The sequence below is a fragment of the Podarcis raffonei genome, chromosome Z (genome assembly GCF_027172205.1).
Source record: "Podarcis raffonei isolate rPodRaf1 chromosome Z, rPodRaf1.pri, whole genome shotgun sequence".
NCBI lineage: Eukaryota > Metazoa > Chordata > Lepidosauria > Squamata > Lacertidae > Podarcis > Podarcis raffonei.
Genome location: NC_070621.1, coordinates 33,095,180 through 33,103,949, shown reverse-complemented (window position 1 = coordinate 33,103,949; position 8,770 = coordinate 33,095,180). Strand labels below are relative to the sequence as shown.

General features: G+C 46.6%; 1 long non-coding RNA gene across 1 annotated transcript; it reads left to right on the top strand.

Moving 5' to 3' along the window:
- The first annotated feature begins 584 nt into the window (after positions 1 to 584).
- LOC128406285 (uncharacterized) lies at positions 585 to 2,851 on the top strand. Its single transcript, XR_008328453.1, has 2 exons — positions 585 to 1,550; positions 1,705 to 2,851. It is a non-coding gene; the product is annotated as an uncharacterized LOC128406285 (long non-coding RNA).
- The last annotated feature ends 5,919 nt before the right edge of the window (positions 2,852 to 8,770 follow it).

Genomic DNA, 8,770 nt, shown 5'->3' with positions numbered 1-8,770 from the left:
GAGGACAATGGGAGGTGTAGCCCACAGCATCTGGAGGACACCAGATGGGGAAAATTGATCTAGACCAGCGCTTCCCAAACTTGGGCCTCCAGCTGTTTTTGGACTACAGTTCCCATCATCCCTAGTCTTACTAGCTAGGGATGATGGGAGCTGTAGTCCAAAAACAGCTGGAGGCCCAAGTTTGGGAAACACTGGTCTAGAGACTGTACATAGTAGAAGTCGACTGCCCACATTGTCTTGCTGTTTATATCTAACAAAACTAAACGTATCCTCTCCTCCCCTTCATAACAGGCAGAAGGGGTTGTTAGACATGGGTGCCTTGACCCGAAAACCTGTCTCAGCTTTGGAAGGAAGCTGGCTTGGAAATGCAGGAGTGGGGAACCTCCTATGGCCCTTCAGGTGTTGCTGAACTACAGCTCCCATCATTCCTGGCCATTGGCCAGGCTTGCTAGGGATGGTGGTAGTTGTAGTTTAGCAACTTGTGGATAGCCAAAGCTTCTCCACCCCACAATTAATGTAAGAAAATCAAGTAAGGCTTTGTATCAGCTCTCTGACTTAGTGTTCCTTTGTCATTGTTTGCAGGATCAAGTCCCGCCCAGAAAAGGCCAGCCTTCATGCGTCTGCTCTGCTTGATAAACTATCCGCTTGCATGGGGCTTCCACCCATGGTAGAACGTGACCCCACCGGCCTAGACAACACCGAGTGGAAGGATGTACGAGTGCAGCGTTGCTGTTGTCCTCTTGTGTTATCTCTTAGTGTTATCTCCTACTCAGGCTGGTTTCAGCTGCTTGCACCTCATCTTCTCTATCCCTCCTTCTCTTTGCCTTAACTCAGCTACTGTCACCAGAGGCTGAGGCTTAGAGTACCCTTCCGCAACCTGGTGCTTTCTGAAGGCTGCTGGGAGTTGTAGTCCTGGATGGCACCAGGATAGGGAATGGTGTCTTGAAGAAGATGCTGAGGTTACCCAGGATGGGAGTGGGGGAGATGAAGAAACGGGTAACAATGGGCCTGCAAGGATTCCTACACCTTGTGTCATGTCCCTCATGTTTGGAGGAATGTGCCAAGGTGTGGCTTGTAGCAAAAGCACTCCTGTCCTCCTAAGTCAGCTGCTGGGCCCCTGCTGCAGCAGAGGACACAGCTGGAGCCAGAAGGCCTTTGGCCTGTGAGAAGCACTTTGTCAGGTGAAGAATGTGCATGCAGGTGTCTCAGCCACCCCATTTTGCATCTGACCCCTCACTGAGCCCTCTTAATATAGGACAGCCACCTCCCCACTCTCCCTTTGGCAAGGCTCCTGTGCTTTTGACGTATCCACAGAAATGCAGCAATGCAGCCGCTAGAACTTTCCCCCTAGATCCAGTTCTGCCCTAGGGAAAAGCTGCACCAACTGAATTTCTGCCTGCCCTACAGTCCTTAGGTATAAGAGCCCTGCCCAGGGTGAGAATGACAACCCTTTTCTATGCCGGATTACAAGCCTAGACCTTTCTTGGTACCAGGAGCAGATGGTGCTCAGCTGACCTCCCGTCAGTTGTGTCACTGCTGCTCACTGGGAGGTGAAGGGGCAAATGGTGTGAGCAAGAAAGATGTTTGGATCCCGTTCTGAGCTCGAAGCATGGGTACCCCCAACAAAAATTAAAAAAATTGGCTTTGTAATTTGGAATTAATGTGATTTGATTGGTTTGTTAATAAAAAATATATTAAAAAAAGAAGAAGGGGCAAATGGTGTGGTTGGCACCATGCAATGTATAAGCTGAGCCAATCCAGTGCTCCTGCTGGTGCGTTTACACCACACCAACCTCCCCTCTACCTCCTTGTAGGCAGTAGATGGGACTTCCTTGATGGGAGGTCAGGGGAGTGTTGCCATCCCACCAATCCATCTGCTACCACTTGGTGCGGCATTTGGACGTACTCTGACACATGCATCCTGTAACTGTAAGTAAGGACTGATTTGGAAAACCTCTGCCAAAACCTGTCCTTCGGCCTTTTCCAAAAGCAAGTTTTGACCAATTTGGGCAGGTTTGTTACAATGTGTACTCCCCACTGTTTGACATGGTCTCCAACACATGGAGCCGGGACACAGGATATCTGGCCAACCCACTTGGCAACTTGACCTTTTCAAGGCAGCAGCCGCTGTAACCGGTTATGTGGGTACAGCAACCACTTTATTTGGCCAGAGGATAAGAGAGGCAGGTCAAAAGTAGTGACCTAGTGGGAGCCAGCTAAGCAAAGTGGCCACGAGCTATAAGTCAAAAAGAATTGGTTCAGACTTTAAACCTCAATCATAAACTTACTGGGTGACCTTAGGCTGAGAGAACAGGGGTATGCATATCTGCAAGCCAGGGTTATTAACATGGGCCTGCCTTATAGGGGTGTTGTATGGATGAATGAGGCAAATATCTACATAAACACTTTGAACACCTATGTAAGTGCCAAGTGTTGTGTTTATGGGCTGATTTGGTTGACCAGAGGCATTTGGGGTTCTTTAATTCACTTTTGCTTGTGGCTTTGGCACATATTAAGCATTTAAGGCGTGTGTGCATGGATCGGGTGAGGTGGGTGTGCCTGCTGTCTTGCACTGGGAGGGCGGTTTGGGCCAAGGGGTCTTGCTGTAAGGAAATGGCATGTGTTGGCGGTGAGCAGGAGCCTGGCCTGGAAGCTCACATCTGCATAACCTTTTTCAGGTGGCTGTTGACTTTCTTTGTACAAAAACACTAATTTATACCAGCTGAGGACATCTTATTGTGTCAGATCTTTGTTGGTAACTGGGTTTTCTGTGTGTGTGTGTAAAGATTTGTTCTATGTAAATATAGCTTTATAATAAAGAAATATGAAAACAATAAACCCTTATTATTATTATATTGAACTTGCAGGTGGTGTTTTTTCCCCTTCCTTGCCCTACTTTTTGTGGGGAGGCTACTGGTGGGCTGAGCCATGACAACTGGGAACGGGGAACTGATGCAGATGGATTGAGGATTAAATCTGTAAATAAAAATTTAACCTGTCCCACCTGTGTGCGAGAAATATGAGAATAATCAGGCTGTGGAGCCCTTTTTAGCAGAGTAAACCCTCTTAGGCGTTTTTGCAGCTTACTAGAAGCTAGGAATTAGGTGATCACACCTTTTATCCCTATTTATATGTGATCTGCTGACCTTTCCTCTCTTTGTCCCCTTTTCTAAGAATAAATGACATCTTTTTGTAAGGATAGAAAGGTTTACAGTCAACGGTGCCAGTTAATACTTCTAAGTAATAGTCAAGTAAAAATGCCTCCTGGTTACAAAATACAAAACTAGTTCCCAAAATGGAGTTTGGGCTCTGAGCATGTACGTCTGCTCACATCGCTGGCTTGAAAGAAGAGCAAGAGAGCTCAGACAGGAAGTACAAAGGATTGTCTCCTTCGTTAGAAATTCCCGCCAAAGCATTAAGGAAGTGACCTCATACAGTCTCTTCTATATTGATTCAGGGACTCTGTGAGTGTCGGCTACTCACGTGCCTGTCTAGCAATCGTGGATTTGTGAATTTGACTGGAAATCCCACAGAAACCTCAGGCCCAGGGCAAGATATGGCCCTCCAAGCCTCTCTCCTTGGCCCTCAGAAGTCTGCCACACACCAGGCCTCATGGACCCTGCTTTGCACTCTCATTATTTCTGCCAGCTGGAATGTCCCATTGACGCTAGATAGCTCAGTCAGTAGAGCATCTTTAATCCTAATGTCATGGGTTCGAGCCCCATGTTGAGTGAAAGATGCCCCTTGTAGCCACTTCCAAGTCTACTGTTCTGTGATTCTGACACTGATAATGCCTGTTGCTTGCCTGAGTGTGAGTTTGTGTCGAAACTATGGTACAAAGAAAGTTTCCATTCATTGCTCCACCCAATTTTGCCTCTGGCCACACCCACCACTCTTAGGTGGCCCTCAGAAGGTTGCCCAGAAGGGAATGTGGCCCTTGAGGTTCCACACCTCTGAATTAAGAAATCCTTCTATGGAATAGGGACTCTCTTGGCGAACAGAGGAAGTTGCCTTATGGTGGCCCAGACCTCATGCCCATTAAGCCTGGTACAGTCATACCTCAGGTTGAAGTAGCTTCGGGTTGAGCGTTTTCGGGTTGTGCTCCACAGCGACCCGGAAGTAACAGAACGCGTTACTTCCGGGTTTTGCTGCTCGCGCATGCACAGACGCTAAAAATGATGTCATGTGCGGAAGCGGTAAATCGCGACCTGCGCAGATGTGGGTTGCGTTCGCTTCAGGATGCAAACGGGGCTCCAGAACGGATCCTGTTCACATCCAGAGGTACCACTGTATTGTTTGCTCTGCTCGGATGGGTAGCGGCTCTCCAGGGTGCCCAGCAGAGAAGGGTCTTTCCCATCACTGGCTGCCTTGTCCTTTCAACTGGAGGTATCCAGGCTTCAACCTGTAACCTTTATTCAATGCATATGATCTAGGCTCTGGGCTCCTTTCCCAGGACACTGGCATCTTTCTTTCACCGGGGTGTGGCCAGGATTCAAACCCGGATCCTCTCAGAGCCTAAGTGAGAAAAATGGCCCTAGACCAGCAATCCCAACTTTCTTTACCATCATTGGGACTGTGTTGAGGCTGGTGTGTTACAGGAATTGGCTAAGACCCTAAGAAAGAAAAGAACCAGACTTAACTAGCTCCTGGGTACAAATGCTACTACCATTTAGTTTAGTTTACCGCATCCCACTAAAAAACAAAGTTCCAAAACAACTTACCGCCAAGAAAAAAATTGCAATCATAAAATCACATAAGCATTAAAATAAAATTTAACAGTACAGTATCATTTTATTGGTGCTAATCAAATACTTGGGAAAACTAAAACATCTTTGCTTGGCACCAAAATGATGACAAGATTGATACTAGCTGGGCCTTCCTGGGGAGAACATAGCATAAAGCTGCTACTCGTTTATGTCAGGCTGTCTGGACCTCAGAGGTAGCATGCAGAGAAGGACTGTGGATGATGATCTCTGGGTCCCAACAGGTTCATATGGTAAAAGGGTGGTGGCTTCTATGAAGTTCATCTCTCAAAATTCATTGTGATAGAGGGGGAAGAGCAGGAAGACAAATTGTATGAAAATGCTGCAGTCCAGGGATGTGGAACCTGTGGCTCTCCAGATGGTGGGTCCCATCTCCATCATCTCTGACCATTGGTCATGCTGGTTGTAGGGCTGATGGGAGTTGGAGTACAACAGCTTCCCCACCCTGTTCTAAAGGCAAGGCTAGCAAACTTCATAACATTAAAGCAGGTGTATGGAACCTTTGGCTCCAAAGAATGTTGCTGAACGACATGTTCCATCAACGCCTTGCATGCAGAAGTTCTTTCGCTCAATCCCTGCTTCTGTATCTGGAAGCTTGTTTGTTGAATAGGGAATGTTTGGGATATGTTTTTGAAAAAGAGGAGAGTTCTGCAAGTATTTCTCCACGAGAGGGAAGAGTTCATTAGCAGCCAGCTGGCATGTGTGGCAACCCACTGAACAGAGCACCCTAGATTTCAATGCCAAAAATGTGGGTATCATAACATTTTTTCTAGATCAGCTTAGCATTTGTAACTTCTAAATTGTGCAACTGTCATTTAGTGTAGCTGGTGTTTGATTAACCCCACAACAATAATTTATATTGTGCTTAATGAACAGATAAGTTTAATGATAATTTATTTACTGCACACCATATGCCATTCCATTTTTGTTCTGATATAATAAAATCAAGCTCTATCTCCCTAATCTGCTATATATTTAGAGAAAAGTCTCCATGCATTTGGACAGCTCTCTCTTTTTTTATAAGATATTTATTAAAGTTTTCAATATTAATACAATAAGGAAAAAAAATCAAAAAGAAAAAAGAAAAAATAACAAAAATACAAAAAATAAGAATAATTAAAAACACACAAAATTTCGATTACTTCTTTTCCATTAACTTGTTTCCCAGACCTCCTCGTACCTCCCTTTTTTGTATTCCAATTCAAATTGTTAATTCAGCAAATCCTTATTGGACAGCTCTTAAGTTGCTGAACGGGACATGGGTGGTGCTATGGGTTAAACCACAGAGCCTAGGACTTGCCGATCAGAAGGTTGGCGGTTCAAATCCCCTCGACGGGGTGAGCTTCCACTGCTTGGACCCAGCTCCTGCCAACCTAGCAGTTCAAAAGCACGTCAAAGTGCAAGTAGATAAATAGGTACTGCTCCGGCGGGAAGGTAAACGGCATTTTCGTGCGCTGCTCTGGTTCGCCAGAAGCGGCTTAGTCATGCTGGCCACATGACCCGGAAGCTGTACGCCAGCTCCCTTGGCCAGTAAAGCGAGATAAGCGCCGCAACCCCAGAGTCGGCCACAACTGGACCTGATGGTCAGGGGTCCCTTTACCTTTAAGATGCTGAACACAGAATTTGTATTTGTTTGGATACAACTGGACACCTTTTTGAATCAAGATGGTGGGCTGAACCTTTCAAAACTGCACTGGTTTCAACCAGATAGGCCAACCAGGTACTGTAGACCAGTTTCTCCCCAAGCTGGTGCGCTGCAGGTCTTGTTGGACTCCAATTGGCACGACTCCCAGCCAGAATCGCCAATGGCCAGGGAGGTTGATGGGAGTTGTAGTCCAGCAACAAACACTTGGAGGTCACCAAGCTGGAGAAGGTTGAGGTAGACTGAAGGAGGAGCCCATGGTGGGTGACTTGGCTCAGGACATTCCAGAACCTGGAACTGGCTTTGCAGTGGAATTCCATCCCTTCTGACTCAGAAGTCCCACTGAATTCAATTAGACTAACTTTTATGTGATGGATGCAGCAAGTCAGCATTGTTTTGAGTGAAGACAAGTGTGTTGGTGTGGGGGGGGGGTTGGGGGGTTGGGAAAGGTCCTCCAGAGCTGCATCCTTTTGATCTAATCCATCTTCAGCTTTCTACCAGCCTTGTGCTTATATTCCATGCTTCAAATGTCTCATTCAAATGTCTAGAGCTCCCTCCAGTGGCAGTCTGTGGTGGAGTTCAATCTGGGAGTTGTGCAGTTTTGTCCCATTTGGAGAAAAAGAAAGCAGAGAAAAATCGAACTGAGTTTGAACATCTCCCACAAAACTTACTAGGTCACGAGAAAGGAGCAAGAGATGGAAATAACTAAGAATTTATTTAAATAGAAGCATGGCTTTTTTATTGACTATTGGAAAAACAATGCTAAACAATGAAGCGGCATGTTGTATTAGAATTATTGTACTCAAATTGCTCCTATTAACTCTCTCTCCTCTTTCCACCCCTCTCATCTCTTTCATCTCTCTCTCTCTCTCTCTCTCTCTCTCTCTCTCTCTCTCTCTTTCTTTCTCTTCCCCACCCCACCCCATATAAACTAGAGTATTTTTAATACTGATTTATGGAGAATTTGAAAGGGTGAAGTAAATGACTTTGAGATTACTTATACAGTGGTACCTCTGGTTACGTACTTAATTTGTTCTGGAGGTCCGTTCTTAACCTGAAACTGTTCTCAACCTGAAGCACCACTTTAGCTAATGGGGCCTCCTGCTGCCGTCAGGGTTGAGACCTAGAAGTAAAGCAGCAAGCTGAGAGGCAGGACACAATGTTTGATTTCTGTTTTAACCCAAGGCTGTGGTTATGGGAAAAGTAAGACCCTCCACTGCAGGTTCAGATTGCATGTATGATTCTACAATAATTTTTCCCTGGTTTCCCCTAACGTAGCTCATAAATGTCAATGGGAAGGCCTTGGGGAAAGCCACTTCCGCCCTACAGAGGAGGTGGAGTTGTGGGCCCCCGCGCGATTGGGGGATTCCCAGCCGCGTCACCCCCTGGCCAGCCAATCGGCTGGCTCTGGGGGAGTGGCCTGCCCTATTTAAGGCAGGATTCGGCTGGGGATCTCCCTCTTTGCCGCCTGCCAGCTGTTCCGGTTTTTCCCACCCTCCCCTCCTTGACCTTGCTATGGACCTTGGTTGGTCGCCGTTGAGGGGCCTGGTAGGAATTTTTTCCCTTGGCAAATTGGCACCAGCCACTTGGTTTTCGCCTACCTCGTAGCAAATCGTCACAACTTTCTTGGTATTGGCGGTTAGGCATTGGTATTCTTCTGTAGATGGAAGAGGGGAGGAAGCGCCATCGCCTGCCCTGCCTATTGAAGGGTAGTCCGACAAAGGATTCGGGGGGGGGGCGTGGCCCTGTCCGAAGCCTGGGGAGGTGAGGACCTAAGGCACACCCCCAATCGGTGACTCCGGGGGAGTTCCTAGTTGATGTGCATCAGCAGGACTCCCCCTACTGGTGGTTAACCCTTCCTGGACTTCAAGCGGACGGGCTGAAGTTGGGTATAGTCGGTTAGGACCAATGCCTAAGCCAATACTGCTCATCACCTGTGGCCTTATTTAGCCCATTAAGCTTAATAATTGTGTCATGTGTCATTATATCCACTGGGGGGCGGCAGGAACTTGCCACACAAGTAACTCTCAGCCTAAATGATGTCACAAAGCTATGGTGATCAACCTAGCATCATAGAATCGTAGACTTGGAAGGGACCACAAGGATCATCTAGTCCAACACTTTGCAGTGCAGGAATATTTTGCCCAACGTGGGGCTTGAACCCACAACCATGAGATTAAGAGTCTCATGCTCCACTGACTCAGCCAACCACTATTAATACACAGCTGGCACAGCAGACACCAGGGAGACAGGACAATGCCCAGAAAGTGTATAGGTTGTGAATTTTGTTGTTGTTATCTTTCTTTCTTTTTTAAAGAATATAATTTAGTTTGGTAAACAACATAAGTTGACTGATAGGCAGCCA